This window comes from Lathamus discolor, chromosome 8 (assembly GCF_037157495.1).
Source record: "Lathamus discolor isolate bLatDis1 chromosome 8, bLatDis1.hap1, whole genome shotgun sequence".
NCBI lineage: Eukaryota > Metazoa > Chordata > Aves > Psittaciformes > Psittacidae > Lathamus > Lathamus discolor.
In genome coordinates, this window is record NC_088891.1 from 21,852,427 (window position 1) to 21,876,463 (window position 24,037).

The following is a 24,037-nucleotide window of genomic DNA, read 5'->3' on the forward strand; positions in this document are numbered from 1 at the left end:
TAATCCCACCACCCCACCCAACTTCAACAGTTTATATCAACGCTTAGAACCCAGCTCAGGTTGCACAGGTTACAGCCCACAGGACATGTCATCCAGCCTGTGACTCAGAAGCCCTTTTCTCTAGAAGGAAAAGCAGATGAATTCTTGTTGTCGCTCTGCACAAAGGTGGGGCTCAGCAGAGAATATCATACAGCACACTGGCAGCAAAGCCAGGAGGTCTGAAAATCATCAGGTCACCTGAGAACCAGTGTGTCATGTCCATAATACCAGTTTAGCTGTACTGGCCCAGAAACCGCAGTGTCAAGCTCCAAACATGGTATTAAGTAATGTGTGAAATGCCATCCAATGGCCTAGCTGGAGACAGAGTTGGAGACTTTCACATACAAGGAATTCAGTATTTAGCATTACCAAGCTTTAATTGTCCCTCAACTTAATTCAAGATTTAATACTTAAAACTGAATATGAATAAGCAGGAAGCAGCCATTACAGGCAAACAGGATGAACTGGTTTTTCACCACAGACATCCCAACAGACTTTCAACTGCAGCGTTTGTTTCGGAGGGGTGAACTGGTGCTGCTTCTCAAAGTTGTTTGCACAGACACAAGCACAGTTGTATTTGCTCTGTGAAACCAGCTTGTAGAAGCAATGACGATAACTTTATCAGGTATGAGAAAAAGCACTTTGGTTGGACCCCAACCTGTCCCCGGAGGAGAGGGTCAAACAAAAGAGGCAAAACTCTGCCTGACAGGGACTGATTACAGCAGAGGAAAGAGGAATGGAGCTGTTTTTATAAAGCTGCAAACAGGTTTTGGTTTTTCTTGCTCATTCAGCTAACAGTTCCATGGCCAGGAGAGAGCATAAGAGTCAATGTAAGCTAAAACCACCAGAAAAAGTTTTTAAACCACATGAGGTGGACTGGGAATAGACAGGCTGTTAAGAACACACTACAGTGCCTTCCTGTGTGACGCCAGAAGCAGTTGAACCTTCCTCCTGCCATGAAGTGCTACCAGCCTTTGCCCTGCAGAGCAGATGGATCCACACAGTGAGGCGGTTTCGCAGCAGAAGCTGGTGCCTAGGTGAGGATCTTTTCAAAGCTGTTTGGCTACCTGCTGGCACAAGCATTGTTACAGAGAAGTGTTTTACCAGCTATGATAAAATGGAGCTGAAAGTCACCAAAAGGTAAAGGTGTCCATTCAACATGTTTCAAACCACTGATAAGAGCTACCCTTGATCACAGGGCAGGTGGCACTCCGCAGTGCTTGATGGCACGAGTACATCATTCCTCTGAGGGCTCCAACCCTCCGGAGAGCACAGGCCCCCCTGAACCTCAATATAACCTTCCCCTCCTCCAGACTAAAGTCTGAACTCAGCTCAAGCCCCGTGTGCCGAGTTTCAGATCTGACATCAAAATACACTGCTTGGTTTGACACTTGCACCGTCTCACTCAGTGAACCTCAGATGGGACAAGTAACTCCATTCTTCTCAGGCAGGCAAAGTGCGGAGCTCCACCGCATCATTCCTGGCTACTGAAATAAGATGTTAACGGTTACAAGCCACTCAGCCTCCAGCCTTCCCCTGTTCCTCATCTGTAAAAGGTCTCTCCAGGGAGAAGGATGGAAAAGTTATGCCTGCCAGTCTGCAAACACTGACCATCCTCTCTCTCTGCTGAAAGCCTCCAACAAAGAGGAATTCAGATCAGCAACGAATGAGTGAACCAAACGTTTGAGAATCCTTTGTTATGGCCAGCCCCACGAGCAGGTCCCAGCTGCCGGTACACCAAACAGCACAAAGATCTTTCACTATTGTACCTACATCCTAAAACAAGCTGTAGTAAATATGGCATCAAGTACAGCTTTTGAGGACTAACAAAGCGCTTGGCTTTGGCAGAGGAGTGGCAAAAGAATGAAGACAGCACTGTAATTTGAAGTCAGCTGCGTTAATATTTAAAGACTACTCGGAATGACTATTTCCTGCCACGATTCAAACCTCTTCATAATGATTTTCCTTCCTACCTTTCCACCCACTCAGCAAGATTGCTCCTGAAAGTTACTTCCATTTAAACAAAGCTGCATGAAGATATTTCCCTAACAGTGACTCAGTCCAATTCCAGTATTCATTTCACTGCAATATAGTTGGAGGCAAGGGAACAATTGTTTAATGAAAGATACGGGCTTGAAAGGAAATTACTAAGTAAAAACCCCAAACCAACTGTATCCTACACACTTCAGAACACTTGGGACCCAAGATCTAAATCACGACCTCACCTCCATTGATAAAATCACAGAGCTGGAGCTACAAACCAGTTTCTAGTGGTGTTGAAGGCAGCTGCCATTCACATTGTGATCAGTAGCAGAGCCTAGCATGAAGGGGGTTTAATCGCTTACCAAGCACTCACCATGGCACAGTGACATTGCTCACAGCCATCCAGACTCCTCAATGAAGTCCTTAAGCCTGAAAGCAGCAGTAGGCCAATGCAAACGAAAGACTGGTGTGAAGAAGCCAAAGCAATGCTTATTCCTACCCTGCGATGAAAAAGCTTGCTTCCCTTGCACTGGAAATCTTCGACCTACTTGAGATACTCTGGAGACCCTTCCAAGGTAAGAACAAGAGCTATCAAAGTCCTGGGTTGTGGCACAATTTCAGAAAATCTGCCCAAACTGAAACTGGAAACGAATCTCCCTTTCTTCATATCGATTCCAGGAGACCTGATCCAGGCCTGTGTGCAGTTTTGATTCATGAAGGAGGCAATATATGCTAGAAATCACACTGCAAATGTTTGGTTGGTGGACGGATCAACACCCTCACAAGCAGAAGTAGTTCAGCCCTACATTCCTTTTTCCTTCTTTTAAGAAGAGACCTACAAGAAACCCTGATTTTCTGTTGGGATGGGTGATCTCATCCCTCTCTCTACAGAAACAGGAACTCAGTTTCTCAAAGCAGCTCCACAACCACAGCTTTAGGACAAAGTACATGCCCTCTCGCTGGATTTTCCAACATCCACCCCACGTGCCTCTAATACTTTTTTTAAGACTCTTGATCTGGAGCGTGCTTTCCAGACAAGATCTGCTACTTCCCACATGACTTCAAAGACTACAGAGTCCTCCAGGGCTCCCAACTGACACGTTCTAAACACACGGATATGAGATCACCAGCTTCCACCCTCATGCCGTGTAAAAAGTAGAGCCTTCAGCAGCAGAAAACTGCGCTTTGCCATAGATGGGGACAAACAGTTCGCCCTCTGGAAAAGGCAGAGCAGGCAGGATACAGGTAACGAGGAGCATCCTGAAACCAGGGCAGATACGATGCATTCACTCACATTCTCAGCACCTGCCAACTCATTTTATTAGCTTACATGCTTAAGTTTAGAGGAACAAGCTGGCTTGGTGGCCTCTGCTTTACTGCATGCACTAACAACTTCCTAGACGTCAATGCTCTCCCTGTATTAAACCACAATTAGTAAATTTCTCACAGCTTTGCTCTCTTCTGTGTGAACATACATCTCCATGGGCTTCAGGTCCTCCCTTCATGCCTTCTCATCTCACCGGCTTATCCCTTCCCTCCCTTGTCCTGAACAAGACGTTCCGCTTCTTGTCCTGCTACTGCCCAATGCTACCTTCCAACTGGCTCCAACAAAACTTTCTCTTTCCAAAGCCACCCCACTACTCACTTCTGGCAAAGCCGTTGTCCTGCTAATGAGAATATAAAAAAGTTGTGAGCTCTACCATGTTCCTAAGGGTGAAAATCATAGATAACCAAACATCCTGTCTTGGGCTGACCTGGAAGAGAACCTGCTCTGGTGTTTGGTGACCTACACCCACTAGCAGAAAGAGAGGATGCAGAGGCTGAATGCTTCCTCCACTCAGCCAGGAGAAATATACTTCCTTTTGCCTTTTTCTCTCCAATTCAAGAGCTTTCTGATTTCCTAGAGGGTCTTCTACTACTCCCTCAGTAAGCCTCCTATTACGGGAGCGTATTTCAACTACCCCCTATATCCCAACCGTACCTCCACACAGAGGAGACTGGCATTTTACCTGGGCTTTCCCGAACAGCACTAGGCTGACCTGGTTTCAGTGTCCTACGTGTGAAAAGCAACAGAAAACTGAAAAGGGAGGTCAAAATTCCCTGTTGCAGGTTAAAGCTGGTAAGAGCATTGACAAAGCTGGCTTCAGGCTGCGCAAGCAGGCACACGTCATGTCAGATGTCCCACACTTGGAGATTCTTTCCAACTTTGAAGGCTACAGAAGCCTTTTAAACACTACAAGTGGCTTCTGTTGAATCATTTGACCCAACAATTTAATCTTTGGCTTGTGCAGTTAGTTTTGTTCAGGAAAAAATGCCTTCTGAGGCTTACAAACAGTATTTAAGTCTAAATTGCTGGGAAGGGAGAAGGATGGATAACTGCAGATCACTACAGTCATTCACTACTCATGAATGCACAGGACTGTCAAGTTGACATCCTACAACTACAGTTTTTACAGAAAGGGATGAACCCAAATGAACTCACACGGATTTCCATCCTAGGGAAGTGAACTTCCATGAAGTGTTTTCCTCGAAGACCTTGTGAACATGCTGAAACACATTAACTGTATAATCCTCAACTAAATATGTTGGCAAGTTCCTTTTCCAAGTGAGCCTCAGTTGATCATTTCACCAGGAGAAATCCAAGCACGTAAGTTCATTCCTGAACTATATACTCTCAATACCCTCTACAAAAGCTCAGCTCGAGAGCCAAGAATGCAAGGGAGGGAAAGAAAAGCAATCTGGGTCATAACTTAGCTCTTCCACACGAAGAGAGTCAAAGAAAAGACCATTTTCCAGGGAAATAGTTTATGTGATGAAAGCTAGATTCATTGACTCCTGTTCCCCATTTGAGTTTAAGCCCAGCACATGCCAGCAGACATGCATGCATATTCTTATGTATCATAGAATGGTTTGGTTTGGAAAGGACCTTAAGATCATACAGTTCCAACCCCCCTGCCATGGGCAGAGACACCTCACACTAGCCCATGTCACCCAAGGCTCTGTCTCACATGGCCTTGAACACTGCCAGGGATGGGACAGCCACAGCTTCTCTGGGAAACCTGTTCCTGTAGCAAAGTACTACAGACCATAGCCTGTCACAAAAGGGGGCTGGTGCTATTTATGAAGAGCTGGATTATGTTGGAACAGGTAAATGAACACTGGAATAAAATGAAAAAAATCCCCTAATGAAACCTGAGCTCTGCATATTTTAGGCTATATTTTGGGCTGGGAAGAGAAAAGAGCACCTGCCAGATGAGCTCCCCTCGACCTCATGAGGCTCGCTGCAGGAGTCAGTGGCACAAACCCCAGCCAAGCCCCTCGGAAGGATGCAGGTGTGCAGCCCACACGCAGATGCTTGCGCAGCTCCAGCCCCACACCGCATCCATGGCGGCCTGGGAGGGAACCATCCCTCCACATGAGGGTTGTGAGATCGGCCTCCTGATAACACAATAACCGACCCCCGCTTCCAAATCCTGTCTTCTAAAGGTTTCTCAAAGACTGGCAGAAAGCCTGACATTCAGGATAGCATCTCTGCTTGCAAAACAGGCTGCACGAAGCTGCGTAAGATCAAGTTCCAGCAGAAATAAAGATTTATGAGGGTGCTACAGAGAAAAAATCTGGCAGTAGCAAAGGGTCTGCAACAGCCCTGGGGCAGGATAAGAACCCTGCAGACGTTTTCTTCTCTGATATCCAGGCATCACATACACCTGCATTCTTTTCACCTTAAAATACTAGATTGCTTAACAGCAAAAACAAGCTTCAGGTATACCTACACCATCCCCTTCCTTTCAGGCAACGGATGTGAAGAAGAAAGGGGCAAAGCCTACCAGGGAAGAGATGACTTTTAGACAGCCATGTGCATCTTCAAGGAATAACTCACGTCAGGCAGATTCAGGTGTATCCATGGTGGTCGACGGATGTAGTTTGCAGTTACTGGTGTCAACAATGAGCAAAGTGCTCGACAAGACAACCACCACTGCAGCTTGGTCTCTGGAGCAAGCTTGGCTCATTGGCAGCCACATCATTTTTGAAGATTTATAGCATGATTTAACACAGATGCACCTCAGTAATCTGCGACTGTTTTATCTGTGCACTGCCTGGCAAGGAAAAGCAGCCTGGAGGATGAATTGCAGACAGGCTCAGGGAGCTTGAAAAGACTGGTAGATTTGGCAGTTAAACATAAGAAAAAAACCCTTTTGCAGCATCCAAACCATGAAGGGCTTTTTTCTGCTTTCAGAAAGGAATGCAAGTATCAATTTCAGAGCCAACACAGCTTTCATGGTGTGTGTGTGCGGGGCGGGGAAGAGCCTCTTACTAGAAGAAAACTCCTTGTGAACTTCAGGAGACAGGGCCAAAGAAGACTGAAGATCCCCTGACAGCCACGGGTAGACAGAAGCTGCATTAGTGAAACCCAGGTGGAGATGAGTAATTCACAGAGGTGCTGCCCATGCACAGAGATGAATACAAGCACCCATCAAGTATGTTACCCCCCCGTGGAAGAACACATTCATGTCAAGTGCCTCAATAAAAAGTGTCATTATAAAGCAGCAATGAAGTGGGATTCAGGTGCAGGATCTTTGTACCCCAACTCACAAAGAGCTTCAGGTCCCCAGAAGGGGCTTGCAGCTGCCTGATGGGAACAGTTCGCCTCTCCTCTGTCCCACCAACACCCAAGGCACCTCAAAAAGCGAGGACAAACAAGCAGATCAGTTACCACAGACTGGGACACCAAACCTCTGCCAAGGCTTATATCAGCTCCTAAAATAAGCTTCAGATGCCACTGACGAGATTCAGGATTTCAGCCTCTGCAGCCAGGTTGAGCAGAGACCAGAAACGATGCTCACTGGTGGTCTGGAGCAGCAGTGCACCCAGTTCTTGGTATTAACCAGCACACAGACAGAACAATGCCCAGTACATCTATAATACAAGGGGTGATGGGTTTAAACTTGCACAGGGGAAGTACCAGTTAAATATAAGGCACAAGTTCTTCCCTGTGAGAGTGCTGAGGCGCTGGCACAGGGTGCCCAGAGAAGCTGTGGCTGCCCCATCCCTGGCAGTGCTCAAGGCCAGGTTGGACAGAGCCTTGGGTGAATGGTTTAGTGTCAGGTGTCCCTGCCCATAGCAGGAGGTTGGAACTGGATGATCTTAAGGTCCTTTCCAACCCAAACCATTCTATGATTCTACATAGCTGCAAAGATCAAAAGACTGCTAGCCAGGGAAGAGCACATGCTGTGTCTTGTCAGTGTAAAACATCATGTTAATGCTGCTAAGCATTTGCACCTCAGGAAACAAAGGAAAACTACTCTAGCCTCCCACAGCACTGAGCCCTAAGTACAGGTATATGGGTGCTCTCGGTGTCCACTACACAAAACAGCAAAGCCTTAGAGAAAACACCACTTCCACACATCAGGAATAAAGTTCGGAAGGTGCACCAGAAGTAGGTGGCTTCAGAAAGGAGCTTTATTAAACCACCCAGTTCTGTGCAAGGGTTTAGGCACTAAGAGCCAACACACACCATAGATCAGGCAAGATTCACCCCAGCTTAGATATGTCCTCCAGGGATGAACACCAGCAATAGGCCTAAGCAAATTTGGCTGTAAGAGACTATGTGCACCCATGTCCTACTGCACGGATGTATTTAGCATCACTGAAACTGAGGAAGTTGTTCTTCACCACTTCATATGAAGAGAAGACAGAAGGGAAGCCTATGAGAAGGCAACATGACCAAGAACAACAGTGTATGTGGGTAAAAGTCATAAGTATACTCTGCACAGCCTCTGTAGCTAAACTTCAAGACCTGGCACGCAAAGCCCAAAGGCCCCATAGAAAATGGTGAAGCAGACAACCCTGCCGAGTCCACACGATCCATCCCTCAGATTCTCGACATTGCCCAATAGACTTGACTTGGCCCCTGCATCCAGACTGCTCATCACCAGAAACTCTGGTAAGAGCTGGCTAATAAAATGGAAATGCAATGATGCAAGAGATGGTGAGCAGGAACATCAGCATCTCTTACCAAAACACAGATAATAATGTAATGCCAAAAGGAGAGACAACTAGTGTATTAAGAGGAAACACAAAAAAAACCTTCATACTTAATGATTTAATGGATATATGTTTTCATTTTAATGCCTGTACTTCTCCTTACTTTAGGATACTGCCCTTTCTGGCAGGCATGGAACAGAAGATCAGCCCATGCTACCACTCATATAATTAGATGTTTGGCAGGAATTCAAATGACATTACCTACATATTTTGCTTGTAACTAAACTATGTCTAAGGAACTTCCCTAAGAAGAAGCTATGTACCTGAGACCTATCTACAGAGACAAATCTCTCCCAGCCTTTAATGTGCTGTTTATTTAGAGGCAAACAGTGGTGACAAACTTTGTGACCATGTGCAGAGGTTGAAGAGCACAAGGTAGCTGAAGAGATAAGAACCACAACTACTGCTTGTTTGGGCTTAATAAATACATTACTTTAGCTTAAGCAAACAAGTCTCAGAGCTGCTACCAAGAAGGGGCACTGCCAGCACCCCAGTTCCCTGCCATAGCCTCATTCTCTCCCACCCCTCTATGTTTTGTAGGAAAGGTTTTTACTGGCATAGCTCACTTACATTAAAAACTAACAGAGGTTAATATTTAAAGCACAGTTACACTCCAAGCCTGAAGCCTGCTGCAGTGATTTGTTTTCCCTTCCTATTATGGGATTATAAGACCTCCATCAAGTGAGCACTGCAGCAGTGTACAGCCCCAAAACAAACATCAACACTCCTCCCCCCACCCATCCTACAGGGTAGCATCCTTACGGCATAGAAAGAACAACCTCTCCCTTCCTCTTCGAGATTTACAGCTCCCCAGTTTTGGCTCTCCCAACTGCATATCCTTAAGAAGCAGTTCAGCTGTCAGACGAGATTGATATGGATGGCCTATGCAATCAGAAGATGCCAAGAATTACATCCAGACCAAGCAAAATATCTGCTGGTGAAGTTCATCCCCCTTGCAGGAGAGCTAGAGGATGCTTAGGAGCTCCGAGGAGCCTTGTGAAAGAAACCAGGCTCTTGCCTTTTTAAATTTTTATTGAAACTTTAAATAAAGCAAAGGTCAGCCCTTCTGCTGGCAGCTACCTCCCACCTCCTCCCCAGTGCAAGGTGCAGCCCTGGGTACTGCTTCGTTCTGTGCCCATAGTGGCGAGATCAGCTCCACCCACTCAAACATCATCAGCTCCATAAAACCTGCACTTCCTCAGCAGAGCCATTAGACACAGTAATCCCAATGTACACAGTGAGACAGTTGTGTTTGTTCACAGAAAGTCAATGTTTGCGCCTGGTTATTTCCTCCAAGTGGTAAGAAAGTAGCTGGTACAAGCAGCCCACAGTGCGCAGCCGAGCAGAAGCCATCAAGACTGCAGATAAGAAGCTAGACAGCTAAAAAACTGTTAACGCGTGAAGGTTTCTGTTGTTGGTTGGTTTGGGGGGTTTTTTCTTCCTCAAATCTGAAGGCAGCAAGTTGACTTAAAGGTCTTCATGCACTGGAAGCCTTCACATGGCTGGGAGTTTTAGCTTCTTCCACACTTCTCAGCAAACACTGTCCCATGCCCATCACTTTTCCACTCATGCTTCACAGGATGCAGTTTCTTCATAGAAATCACCCGGACCGTTTGCTGAGATGATGTCGATGGGCTATGTGAGGTAGGGCAGCATTAGGAGAGGCAGCCTCTCCACACTGGCATCCCATGTAAAGCCACCGAGCACCAGCAGCGTAAGGGGGCAACAAATGCTCTCTGGTTTCACCCCCACAGTCTCAAGGTAAGTTCTCGAGCTTTTTCTTTTGACTGTACCCAACCAACCAGAGGCAGCCAGACATCATCCCACCCTGTGCCAGGTGATGGCCAATGTTCCCATCGCATGAGAGGGTGTTAAAGCCAGCAACGATACCTGGCAATCCGAAACGTCCCTGCGCACCATGGAAAACCACAGCGTCCTCTGCCTCCACAAAAAGGAGGCCTGAAGATGGGCAGCAACAGGGTCCCCCCCACTACACTGAGGGCCCACACCCTGTCCCTCACAGAAGGGCACTTGGTGCCTGCAGCTTGCCAAGCAGCCCCATTTTTCAGTCACAAACAATAGCTCCAAAGCCATGTCCAGCTTCCACAGCACATTTCATTATCGAAGCCACATGTACTCGGTGACACCACTGTGCTAAAGTAACAGCAGCGGATTTACTTCATGACAACTTCTGCTACCACTACTGATAACCCTTTATCTGCATCCCAGCGCCTTCTCACCATCTGATACTTAATTCTCAGGTCACGAAACAGTACTCAGGCACTACATGAACACCTTGGCTACTTTTGCTGGCTTGGTTACGACCAGTTAGATTTGAACCGCAAAGTGCCAGAAGAGGATCACCACCAAAGCTCCCCAGCACTCAAAATGAGGACACTGAATGCCCAACCCACAGCACGTTGAGTATCGAGCAACGACTGCAAGCAGCAGGAACGAGCAGCACTGACACAAGTGTTCAAACTCACATTGCATTTGATGGAGCAATGTCAACTTAAGGAGACTGCAAGCTGGAGGAGGAAATAAGCTCAGAGATGGTTCAGGTTTGGGGAGGTAATTCTACATGACAACTAGTCCTACTTCTCTCCCTTCCCTCGTCTTAAGGACTTTGCACAGTTCATGGCTTGGCTCCTCTGTTTGCTGTAAACTTGAGACATGCCTGTGTAAAGGGAATATTGTGCCAAAACAAACAAATCTTCCACCCACTTGCAGTCCAGCAATCTATTAGGAAGGAAAGGCAAGGCACTACCATTAAAACTATAAATACCACCTAGAATGAACCAGAGCAAAGTCTTGTGGTTAACAAAAAGAAATATTTTGCTCCATTCCTCAAGGAATTACTTAAGTGTTGGCTTAACTGTGTTGGTACTCCTCCTATTTTGCAAGCTTCTAACCCATTCCTGTGTTCCATGCAATTATGGCATGGTTTGGGTTGAAAGGGACCTTCAAGCTCATCCGGTTCCAACCCCTGCCACGGGCAGGGACCCCTTCCACTGAAGCAGCTTGCTCCAAGCCCCTGTGTCCAACCTGGCCTTGAGCACTGCCAGGGATGGGGCAGCCACAGCTTCTCTGGGCACCCTGTGCCAGCGCCTCAGCACCCTCACAGGGAAGAGCTTCTGCCTAAGAGCTCATCTCAGTCTCCCCTCGGGCAGGTTCAAGCCATTCCCCTTGGCCTGTCCCTACAGGCCCTTGTCCCAAGCCCCTCTCCAGGTTTCCTGCAGCCCCTTTAGGCACTGGAGCTGCTCTCAGGTCTCCCCTTCAGGAGCCTTTTCTTGTCCAGGCTGCCCCAGCCCAGCTCTCTCAGCCTGGCTCCAGAGCAGAGCTGCTCCAGCCCTTGCAGCATCTCCGTGGCCTCCTCTGGACTTGCTCCAACAGCTCCACGTCCCTCTTGTGCTGCTGCCCCAGAGCTGGATCAGGGCTGCAGGGGGGGTCTCCCCAGAGCACAGCAGAGGGGCAGGATCCCCTCCCTGAGCTGCTGCTCACGCTCTGGGGGTGCAGCCCAGCACACGTGGGGGGTGGTTCTGGGCTCAAGCGCTCACTGAAGCTGGGTCATGGGGAGCTTCTCATCAACCAACACCCCAAGTCCTTCTCCTCAGGCTGCTCCATCCGGTCTCCCCCAGCCTCTGCTTGTGCTGGAGACTGGCCTAACTCAGGGCAGGACTGCCCTTGGCCTTGTTGAACTCACCGAGGTTCGCATGGTCCCGCTTCTCCAGCCTGTCCAGGTCCTTCTGGATCCCATCCCTCCCCTCCAGCATGTCAACTGCACCACACAGCTCAGTGCAGCTGCACACTGCTCTATTTCCCATCCTATAATGACTCGGGATCAGAGACACTGTGGAAAGAAGCCTGAAGATTTCTCAAGACCCAAACCTAGTTCCTGTGATAAGATTACAGCAACTCATTTGAGTTTGGTGCAGAGATGAGAAGACACCTCATGGTTTCCCCTGCATTAGCAAAGGGAGAAACAGAAGCCAACGCCCAGCAAAGAAATAAACAGCAAGCAAGGAGCGATGATCAGAGGAGGTCCTTGGGTCCTGAAGCTGGAGCAGAAAGCTCTTTCTTCTACTCTTTCACGCTCACCGAGGCTCAGAGTTAAGTTTCTAGTTTAAAATAGAGATGCAACACAGGTACTGGCAGAAATTCTTCGCCAAGCAAAGCACATCCTGACAACACTTCTTTGCCCTGTAACACATGGCCTTGGTCCAGTTATGGCTGGTAGATTTCTTCACGTTGAGCTTTAGCATTTATTTCACAAGCATTAATCTTGTTAAGAAAAGAGACAACACCTTATTCCACCCTATTAGTTTTAATATCATGATCTAAACCAGGAAGTGTTTGCTTGTTTTCCAATGCAGGGTTTTCCTCCTAACCTTGGGAGAATCATAGAATGGTTTGGTTTGGAAAGGACCTTAAGATCATCCAGTTCTGGTACCCACGGCTCGCAGAACAGTGCATCAAGTGAGGTATCTCGTCATCTTGTTAAAGCTGCGACCTTCAAAGCTCATTTGAGGTTTACCAGCATCCTTGGCCACAAGACCAGCACTACTTCCCCAAAGGCAGAATCCCAGATAAAGTGAAACTCAATACAGTTTCAGCATGGCCAACCTGGACATCTACATCAGAAAGGTCTTTTCTTTTTCTAAGTGACATTTCCATCACCAGGCAAAAGAACCAGAGCTAGAAGAGCTCATTTGCCACAGAAACTGTACAGATTTGATTCTCATTCCGCTGGAGAAGAAAATTTAGGAAAGCAGGATGCTGAAGACAACCTGACATCTGCTGCCTTTTAAAGGAAATGTTAAAAATGAGACTTCCTAGCATCTGAAGCCTCAATATTAAAGTGGAAAATAAACACTCAGCCATGGTGGTCTGGTCATCATCCCTCTGCAAGATGTGTCTCAGACAAGGTAAAGCTACATACGGAAATGGAGAGAGCCTACCTAACTATAGTCAAAGCCTTCTCTGTGATGGTTCATTGATTGACCACGTCTACAAAGTCCAAGTCAGATGTCCAACAGCTGCCACAGCCTCCCCGGGGACCTCACTTCATTACCTGCACTCTCTAAAGTGATTTACTACAACACTGCAAACCTGCTGCTGCTGCTTGAGGAAGAGAAGCTGGCAGCAACCAGGCATTCGCCTTCAGAAATGGCTTACTGTCACCTGGCAGCTGGCTGGACAGCAAGTAGGACAGCCCCCGTCTGAAGCTTGTCTGCTCTTCCACAGGACACAAGTGCAAATGCAGCAGAGCATGATCTAGGTCCTCTCACATCAAAGGATTTCTGAAAGGAAACCAAAGCTGCCACTTCCAGGAGTGGTTTATCTGAGCACAGCTGGGTTACAGCAGCCACCGTTCATCACTGATTCAACCACATCAGAGTTCACTTAATTGCTGCTTGGACCCTTTTGGTTTCCCCTGAAATGCTACCAAATACAGGGGACAACATCCATGTATCCTCTGTCCTCTCTTACACACTGGCATGCTGAGGAAACAAAAGGATTAAGATTTGAGAGCCTTTTTACAGGAATTATGCCCCAGATTACTATGGCAGGTACACATTAGCAGTGGGTTTTGGTTGTTTCAAGGAAAGGTCGTTGATACTGTATGAGTTTTTCCAATTCACGTGCCCATACCTATGTGGTGATCAGATATCCAACTTTTCCTGGTGGTGGGTTTTTTTCCCCAAGAAAGCAATCAGTGAGACAAAGCATCCATGCACAGCTCAAAAACAGCTTTCACAGATCTATTTAGGACAGCACTACCAGAGTTCAGGTGCGAGTCAAAGCCCCATATGTACTCTGCTTCTGGTTTTGATCTTAGAGCAGCTCAGATACATGGTGACATGCTTAAGATCCATCAACTGCAAGTGCTGAAGCACAGAAGAGGGTTCAAGATGATGAGAAAAACCTCCAAAACCTTAGAAGTGAAACAATTAAGCAGTTACCTCCAGATTTTTCATGACCCAAGGGATGTAAACAGCAAGCAAACCTTTCTCAAACAGCCACCGCTTTACGCCAGTAACATTCTCTCTCCACTTCCCATGTGCTTCCTGGTGGCTACATTCAGGTGAATCCCCAAATGCCTCCACCACTCCCCTAGAGCATCCCACAGGTCCGAAAAGCTGCTTCCACATCACAGAGTGGTTCAGACTCCCCCACCCCATCCCCAGGGATGTAACAGACCATGATTAGCCTAGGCTAGAGCAGCCTCAGTAGTTCAGCAGCCAGGCTGAGACAGGCTAAAAACTGGAATTAGGCAACTCCAGCCCAAAGGAGACTCCCAGAGCTGGCAACCGTAGATCAGGGTCACCGATCTTCAGCTACAGGGCAACACCCTGCCTGTGAGGTACGAGACAGCTTCCCAAGCAGTACCAGCAGCACTCCGGCACCAGCAAGCACACAACAGACAAGCAAAGGGAAGCACCGAGTCCAAGGACTCCCAAGCCTGGTGCTGGATGGAAGGGAGAGATTTACAACCTGTATCCCCAGGGATGGGTAAGGCAGAGCATACCCTGAGCATGCCATCACCTCCCTACTCCTCAATCTGACCTGTTCTCACCTGCCTTCTCTCCCTAAGTCCTAGGTACAAGAAGGACAAAGCTGGATTCTAACCCAGGCTTTACATGTCTCCTTGGGAGTGATTCAGCTGAAGAAGACAGAAACAAGCTGGTCAGAAGAGCTGAGTAGCCTCTAGGTTACCACAACAGCCATGCCTCATACATACAAATGAGATGGCTTATCCCATATAACATCTAGCTACCCTAAAAAGCATCTTCCTGCTCCTCTATCTGTGAAACACCCTCAAGTCTCTCCATTTCTCTGGCACTTGTTTGATCTCTCCACAAGCCAACACCATTGTGCACCGCCTTCCATCAGGCTTCTGAGCTGCATCCCTACTGAAAGGTTAAAGAAAAGCCCGAGAGATAGCCTGAAGAAAGGTACTGATAGATGGTATCATCTTTTCCAGCAGCAGGCTGTCAGACATTGTTGTTCCACTAAATTAACAGCTAAAGAACTTGCGGACAATTGGACATTTATGATCTTCTAACACCTTAAAATAAATGCATGTATTCCTGCTAATTTTCAGTAGCTCTTCCTATATCCTGTGGTATAACAGAATGCCAAGAACAGGCTTTCAGCTCTGTTAACTGCCGTAGCAACAGCTTTCACTGAAGCTGTAGCCACATCTTCCACCCTCACATGTTTTCGAGGCAGAGCGTCCTTCCCCATCCCACCAGCAGAAAACAGGATGGGAAATGCTGAATTTCCAAACTGGCAGATATTTGGTAAGCAAACTAATTTGGTAGCATTTTGGAAAGGAGTTATCTAGCATGTACTTGCAGGAGAAACACATTCAACTTGTTGTGCAGGGATGACAACAGCTGCTGACTGCAGTAGAACCCAGGGGGCACATGGCTCGTGAGCTCATTTCAGCAAGGCCTTACTGTAAGTATCCCCACACACTAGTTTTGAAGACCACTGGAAACACAAAACTGATGCAAGCAGCACAAGGGAAAGGAGTCTGAGGTCCTACTTCGAGTACCAGTCTCAAATCCTAGTAGAAAAGGACATTTAAGTTACCTCCTGCTTAAGCAATGTCAAAATTTTGTGGCAGGCATCTAGAACTTCCGAAAAAGCACCAAACCCAAGGCTAACATATACCAAAATCCCCAACTGTGAAGACTGGAGCATCCAGTGTCCCAAAGCATTTCCAGCACTAGGTAAGTATTGTTTCCAACAAAAGCATCTTTAAACTAAAGCAGCAGATACTTTCAACTCTGAAACCTTGAAGCCATTTGCAGAGCACAATTCTCTACCCATGATAATTGGAATCCCTAGCAGGATCAGCATGGTGGCATGTCCACCAGATCACAGAATCCAGGCTGGACTGGGCTGGAAGGGACCTTACAGCTCACCCAGTTCCAACCTCCTGCCACGGGCAGGGACAGCTTCCACTAGAGCAGTTTGTTGCAAGCCCCTGTGTCCAACCTGGCCTTGAACACTGCCAGGGATGGGGCAGCCACAGCTTCTCTGGGCACCCTGTGCCAGCGCCTCAGCACCCTCACAGGGAAGAGCTTCTGCCTAAGAGCTCATCTCAGTCTCCCCTTGGGCAGGTTAAAGCCATTCCCCTTGTCCTATCACTACAAAGACAGACTTAGCCCATACAGTACTAGCTGACCAAGTAATGCTAATTCTCATTAGACAGCTCAATCCCATTCCCCCAACAGCACATTTACAGAAACAGTAAAGCCCCTGGAGAAGGCTGCAGAGCATACCGCAGCACCCGAGGATCCATCAGGGCTCCGATGGAGCTGCAAAGCTTGCACTGGGTTTCAGCAAGGAAATGGAAATCACGCTGACATACAATTGTTCCACCCCCATATTCGCCTTCACACATTTCTTACAGGTCAATTTTAAAGAATTAAGTCTTGTTCAGCTAAACATCTGCTGGCTGTTGCTAAAGGAAACAGACTCTCTGCAACAGTTGAGCAAAAACAATGAGTTACATAAAAGCCAGACTGCTAAAGGAAGGCCCAGCATTCTGCCAGCCAGAGAATCTCAAACACAACGTGAAACCTCTTGTTTAGTTTTGGGGTTAGTATACAATGAAGTGAGCCCATATACACTACAAAAGCCACAAAGGTTTGAGTTTTCTTCAAGTTTATGAGAACAAAATCAGGCTGTGTTGCAATTAATTTTCTAGCCAGTGACTTCCCAAAGATTTTCCATACACAGGCAGAGAGAGATGAATTACAGCTTAAAAATGGACCAGTTCAGCTCTGGGCATTTTCAGACTTAGATCAAGTCAGCACAAGTTGAAGAGTTATAAAAGCAACACTTGATGAAATTTAACAAGGGCAAGTGTAGAGTCTTGCATCTGGGGAAGAACAACCCCATGTACCAGTACAGGTTGGGGGTTGACCTGCTGGAAAGTAGTGAAGGGGAAAGGGACCTGGGGGTCCTGGTGGATAGGAGGATGACCATGAGCCAGCAATGTGCTCTTGTGGCCAAGAAGGCAAATGGCATCTTAGGGTGCATTAGAAAGGGAGTGGTTAGTAGGTCAAGAGAGGTTCTCCTCCCCCTCTACTCAGCCTTGGTGAGGCCGCATCTGGAATATTGCGTCCAGTTCTGGGCCCCTCTGTTCAAGAAGGACAGGGAATTGCTTGAAGGAGTCCAGCGCAGAGCCACAAAGATGATTAAGGGAGTGGAACATCTCCCTTATGAGGAGAGGCTGAGGGAGCTGGGTCTCTTTAGCTTGCAAAAGAGGAGACTGAGGGGTGACCTCATCAATGTTTACAAATATGTGAAGGGTAGGTGTCAGGATGATGGAGCTAGGCTTTTTTCAGTGATATCCAGTGATAGGACAAGGGGCAATGGGTGTAAACTGGAACATAGGAAGTTCCACGTTAACATCAGGAAGAACTTCTTTACTGTAAGAGTGACAGAGCACTGGAACAGGCTGCCCAGGGGGGTTGTGGAGTCTCCTACACTGGAGATATTCAAGGCCCGCCTGGACAAGTTCCTGTGTGATGTACTGTAGGTTACCCTGCTCTTGCAGGGGGGTTGGACTAGATGATCTTTTTAGGTCCCTTCCAACCCTTGGGATTCTGTGATTCTGTGATTCTGTGAAAAGATGGTTTTGGTGATTAACCATTTAAGTTAGGGGCTCCCCCATGCCTAGTGGAAGAATATTGTTTTCCTTGGAGCACCTTTTTGGTCACTGCCCCCTTTTCCTTGAGGCTCATCAGTGTTTGGAGAACAGCACCTAACAGCTGAAGTAAGGTGCACTGAACAGAAGGTGTGGAAGAAGTTGAGAAGGGGCTCCAACACCATCACCATTCATGTCCCTAGACCAACTAGATGCCTTCTAGGGCTGCAGAACTTCAGTAGTGCAGCTTTACAGATCATGAAGTATCATAGCAGGAGAGGCAGCATTCCCGAGAACATCTCAAGCAGCGTAGCTCTAACACACTGGAATTGCACTTCACATTATGTACCTTTCTACAAATAGATACTGCTGCTCTTTGAGGAGAGCTTCTGCCCTTAAATAATCCAGAAGCCTGATGGATGACTAATACAACTAGAAAGCTTGCGTACAGGAGGATATTTAGCTACCACACATCATCAGGACCTTTCAACGCTTTCAACACAGCCAAAGAACAACGGAGGCACCTACAGCTTTCACCGCTGTCTCCCTGTGTTTGTCACAGGCTCCAAGACTTTGGTCTTTGCTAGCTTCCTTCAGCCCTACCTAGAGAAGTCCTCTCTGCAGTCAATTCCAGTTGCTTAGAAGCACAATGTTCTCTGCCCAAGCCACCATCAGTCCAGGTCTATCCTATACTACTATGGACTTGATCTACTACTAAGAGGAAAGTTGCTTCGACACACCACTTGGTGAGCTCAGTGGAGATGTACCATATTAGTAACTCCAAGCCAAGAATTTAACCATTTAACCAGTGGTCACTGCTGCTCTTGTTCATTTACGCTGTCCAGGGAAAACAAAGTGCCCCTAAAGCCAGGTTTCTCAAGTTGGAAATGCTTCACCAAGCACATTGGAGGACAACCTGGCAGAGTCAGGAGCTAACCCCTCACTCGCATGGACGATGCCTGTTTCCTCAGCACAAATGCAGGAGTGGAAGCACTGGTTTCACTGGAGCTGGGAAGAAGTCCAGCCAGCACACCTCTGCTTTTGGATCCTGTGGCAGGGAACACACAGATGAAGGCACAAATGCTCCTTGAAGAAGTAATGCCATGAGTCAGGGTGCTCGCTTACAGGAATATGGGCAAGTGGAAGTCATGGAGTGGGTTTTTAAATATTACATTTAAACGTACATAAGGATAAAAGCAGGCAGGAATGGGATACAGCACAGGCAGCTTGGCCGCAAGACCCACGGCTGAGACAGCACCACTTTCCAGTGTCTCAGAATTGATAAGGGATTTCGGTAACGCATTATCAACTTATCTTTTGTATTTAGCACAGAAGGCAGAGCTCCTCGTTATATCCCTTATCATGCATGCTGCCTGGCAGCCTGAGCTAAGAATCCACATCCTCATCTGGGAGGAAGGGGGAGGAAAAAAAAAATAAATTAAAAAAAGAAAAAATCAGACATCTTGAGCTGGGTAAAAGCTTCCCCCAAGTGAAAAGGCACACTACAACCCCAAACCCCACGGAAATATCAAGATACGTTAAAGAAGAGCTCCCGAGATCATAGAAACAAGAGGGTGATTTCAGTCACAGAAGAAACCCCACAGCACAGCATCACAAAGCTTCAGACCTCAGGGGCTTATCTTTAAGGCAAAAGAACATAAAATGAAGCACAGTCAAATGACTACAGTCTCCGTTGGACTCGTACTAAGATACTAAAAGCACTGTACTGCACCAAGTCTGGATTGCTCAAACCAAAGACTTGTCAAGCAGTTAATGGCACTCCTGACGCCAAAAAAGTAAAGTAAAAAAAATGAAGCTGCAAAATAATTTGAGATACAGTATCAAGCAAAACTGAAGGTAGTTTCTCCTCCAGGCTGGAAGCTACTGAAAGCATGAAATCATTGTCTGTCTGTCCCCCCCTCAACTGAAATTGCCAAAAGGCAAGAGCTCATTAAGCTTCCTACATACAAAATTCAAAGTGGAAACTACAATTCAGAAAGAATTTGGTTTGTCACATCATTTTGTCCAAACATAGAAACAGTATTTCCAAAGACTGCACAATTACGGTCCTAAATTTAATTCCCCAACTACTTAATCAGCATCGCTTTGTCTGCATTGGCTTACACTTGAGCAGAAAACTAGTTTGTCACTATGTGTTTTCAAAAGTCCAGAAAGAAACCCAGTGCTAGTTTTGCTCCTGTAGTACTCATTATTTACACCCCAAAACCACCTTGTGCCAAGCAGACTCACAAAGCTCTCAAAGTCATGGTTTTTAACAAATCAGAACACTTGATCAATGTGTTCTGGGTCAAAAGGATGATCCAAGGCCTGGGAAGCCATGTGAAGAAAGGCCAAGTGAGCTGGGCTTGTTCAGCCTGGAGAAAAGGCAGCTCAGGGAAGACCTTATCACCATGTTCCAGTATTTAAAGGGTGGCTACAAAGAAGATGGAGACTCCCTTTTTACAAGGAACCCCATGGAAAAGACAAGGGGTGATGGGCACAAGTTCCTCCTGGGGAGATTCCAACTGGACACAAGAGGGTTCCCATTTTTCACAATGAGAACAACCAGCCACTGGAATAATCTCCCCAGGGAAGTGGTGATTCCCCAGCACTGCACACTTTTAAGATAGGGCTGGACAGGGTGCTGGGACATCCAGTCTAGGTCATGCTTTGCCTAGAAAGGTTGGCCCAGATGATCCTTGAGGTCCCTTCCAACCTGGGATTCTATGGTTCTATAACTTGCCCAATTCCATGAAATCAAGGTATGTATCCATACTGGAATCAGTCACTTTCACCTACAAATGTTATTCCTTTTGATTTCACTGTTCTAGAGACGAAAACTTTTCCAACATCTTCACTTGTGAGTTTTCTGCTTATTTAATAGGTCACTTGTAACAGAACAGGATTTAGCCCACATTTTGCTTGTCACGGTGGAACAAACAGTACATATATACAGAGCACATCAACTTTGCTACTGGGTGGAGAGCTGAAGCTTTTTTAGAGAAGCTTCAGCTCTCCACGGAAGAGTCTGTACTCTCCCTGACTTCAATCCTACCCAATTTCCTTGTTGCAGATATTCATCACTGACAAGCAGCACTGCAGCTACCTACTTCTCAGCTCAACATGTATGTTCTAAAAATAAAGCCAGGGAGAGTAGGTGATGGATGCAAGTTTCCAGAGAAGTTACTTCAGATGAAAAATGCTGACAAAATTGAGAGGCAAAGAAAACTAAATGGAAATAAGGAAAAGGAATTGAACAACTTGCATTCACGTCTCTAAGCATCCTTCCACAGGCTTGACAGATAGTTCATGTACGCTGGCTGTAAGTTACAGGTTTTTTATAGCGTCTTCCCTGGATTTGGTTTTTAATTTGTATGCTGAGATGCTCCAGAATATCAAAGCCACATGAGACTCACCCCAACTTTGTAACTCACTTCTTACGTTTGTTATCTGCAATCACTTCTTATGCTTGTTATCTGCAATCACAGGGCAGCAAGTGCTGAGGCACAGGAGCAGCAGAGCAGCTGGCCAGGCATATCTGTGGTGAATCTGGAAAAGAGGAAAGGACATTTTAGGAAGTCTCCACGCAACAGTTCATACAAGCAACTTCCAATCTTGCTTTATTCTGCTAAAAAAAAGAAGGAAAAAGCACTGTTTGCAGACTTCAGTTTGATATGCCAGCTTCCAAGTATACTGTGGATAAACAGGAACCAAACACCACTTCTTACAGGAAGATCTAGTATTTCTCCTTACCCCACATCAGGGCAAACTAAAAGCTTTCTGTGCAATAAGGTGACTTTTAGTTCAGAAGATGGTGTTTTCTGAAAATACAGATGTTTCTGACTCCTCAGTGATTTTGGCTGCTGGTAAACTGTGTTTCCTCACCTTGGGAAACAGGTTCCCAAACCCAAACTCCCATGGCGCAGCATCCCCGGGCTGACTCCATTTCCCACGATGCTTCCAGGCACTTTGGTCAGAAGGAAGCACGAGAGGTTCTTTGTTTGTGTCCTTTTCCCCCCCAAGGTAACACCCTCCAGAGCACGCAGCCCGGAGGGCAGAACAGTGCCCAAGCACCCATTTCCAAGGGGGAATGTGCTGTAACAGAGATGTGAAGGTCAAACCAAAATGAAACTCTTTCTGGAAAACTCTGCCCAGGGTGACCAGACATATGCTGTTCTGTTCTACTTCAAAACATGGGCATTTAACTTCCTTTGCTAGGAAACACATGGGATGTCCTAACAAAACTTACAATTTTAAGAAGCAACTTTAAGTTCTGAGAAGCTCTGACCATCACCTAGAAGACAGGTTCTTGCCGCACTGAAATACGATGTTAACACTACCTTACAGATGATGCTCTGACGCAGGCCTTGCAATCAGGCTCCCCAGTGCTGAAGGGGCATTCCAAGCCTGTGCCTCTTCCGTCCTTATTTCCCTGACTGTTACAGCAAGGGTAGGTCCACACTAACTTCTCAAACTGCCCATTCTGCAACCACACAGAAGACAAATGGGCCTTCTCTACCCTGGCCACAGCAGAAGAAAACCATGCACTGGAGAGATGTTTGCCTTCTCCAGCATCAAGTGCAGGACAGACCAAACTCACCATCACCGCGCTGCCAACAGACGCCACTTTGACTGCAGCACACAGGAATTTGCTCTACCTCTGCCTTGTACTTTCATAAGCTTGTTATTAGTCCAGCCCAGGTCACATACAAGTTCTCTCAATGTCATTTATGAGTTCCATCCTCAAGAAGCCAAGAGGATTGCTCAATGGCATTGTAGGAGACTTCAAACATCTCCATGAACTCACGAGAGCTGTCATTAACTAATCCTCGTCTACAATTATCCAGCACCAGCTCCTGAATGAAGCCAACCACTGGCGTGAGGAGCACGCCACCAGTGTACAAGTGGTGAGTGACACCCATGAAAAGGCACTGGGTAGTTGAATATATCCCCAATATTAAGTTTATTGCAAAGCATTTAAGGTGAGCTGTTGCTCTATTTGACGTTAAAGTTCTCCCAAGTTATTTGGCCAGGTCACAGGCCGCAGCAAGGAAGAACCAGCCAAACTTGTCCTAAATGAAGCCCTACAAGAAAGGGAAAACACAAGTGCCTACATTCACAGGGAAAGAGGAATTGCTGCTTGGTTTAGTTACTTGACATTGCAACCATAAAAGCACTCTTGGGCAAAGAGCAGGAGCATCCCATTAACATGGCAGTCCACAGATTGAAATACTGAACACTCTTTGGGCCCAGGAAGTTTGCTCTTTTGCTACTTCAAACACATCCCAGTCAAACTTAGAAAGAAAACCCAGAAGTTGCGCATAAAAATTCCAAACCAGGTTCATTGGCCAGAAACTGCCTCAGTTTCTTTACATAAATACCAACCTCTAATAAAAAGTGGCATCTCCAAACAAGGAAGCTAAACCAAAGACAATTTATAACCTGCTCCACAGTACAATGATTTATTCTAGGGATAAAAGAAGGTAAATCATCTCACGCTAGCCTGAGGTTCAGGCTCGAGCCAGGGGTTAAATATCACTCAGGCTCTGCTTGAAGAACAAGAGGATAGGCATGGTATGGAGGAGGCAAAGTGGAACATGAGAAACCCTGCGCACTGGTCAGCCTCTGCCACTTCCTACCAGCAGCACCTGTGACAAAAACATCCCCACTTCACCCAAGACACTGAACAACAGATCTTTTGGCTGCAGCACAGCAAACATGACTCCTTCCATGTTCACAGAGACAGAACTCCAGCATTTTCAGAGCACCCAAGGTTCAGGAGGCAGAGCTCAGCTCCCATCCTTCCCCTCGCCACACACCCATGGCAATGGGCTCACCAGAAATCCTGCCTGGTACCAAGAGGGCTCAAGCAAAGCACAGAGGAGCCCAAAATAACAACAGGCTTCAGCTCCTGACCAGCACACATTAAACCTATCGGAGAAGCCAGGAACCAAGAATGGTATGAAACAAAGCCACCTCTTGCAGCAACAAAAAGCAATGGTTAAGGTGAAGAATATGTGGAAAACCTGGCTGGAGCACAAGTTTATCATGGTAACAAGCTCCAGTCTTTCCTTTGCCAGAGAACCTCGCTGCCCAAAGCCTAACATTATGCAGGGACCATACCCCTTGGTGAAGGGAAGGCAGCTGAAAGCATGGCCACAGAAAGCAGAATGACAGTGAAAGAGGCAATCTGAAACCACGAACAGCAAGAGCGACCCTTCCCACTCCTGACAGATAATTAAACGTTTTGGTGTTTAATTACCACCTCCAGGCACTGAACCTCTTTCCTGTGACACCTCCTTG

At 46.7% G+C, this 24,037-nt stretch overlaps 1 protein-coding gene across 3 annotated transcripts in view; it reads right to left on the reverse strand.

Moving 5' to 3' along the window:
* The window catches only part of CSNK1G1 (casein kinase 1 gamma 1), a 108,625-nt gene that overhangs the window by 67,682 nt on the left and 16,906 nt on the right, over positions 1-24,037 (reverse strand). The window contains exon 2 of one of the 3 annotated variants that reach the window (XM_065688101.1): positions 21,176-21,283. The gene's annotated coding sequence lies outside the window, so the exon portion shown is untranslated. Of the gene's footprint in view, positions 1-21,150; positions 21,284-24,037 lie in introns of all 3 variants that reach the window. The other 2 variants (XM_065688100.1, XM_065688099.1) reach the window with 2 other exon arrangements.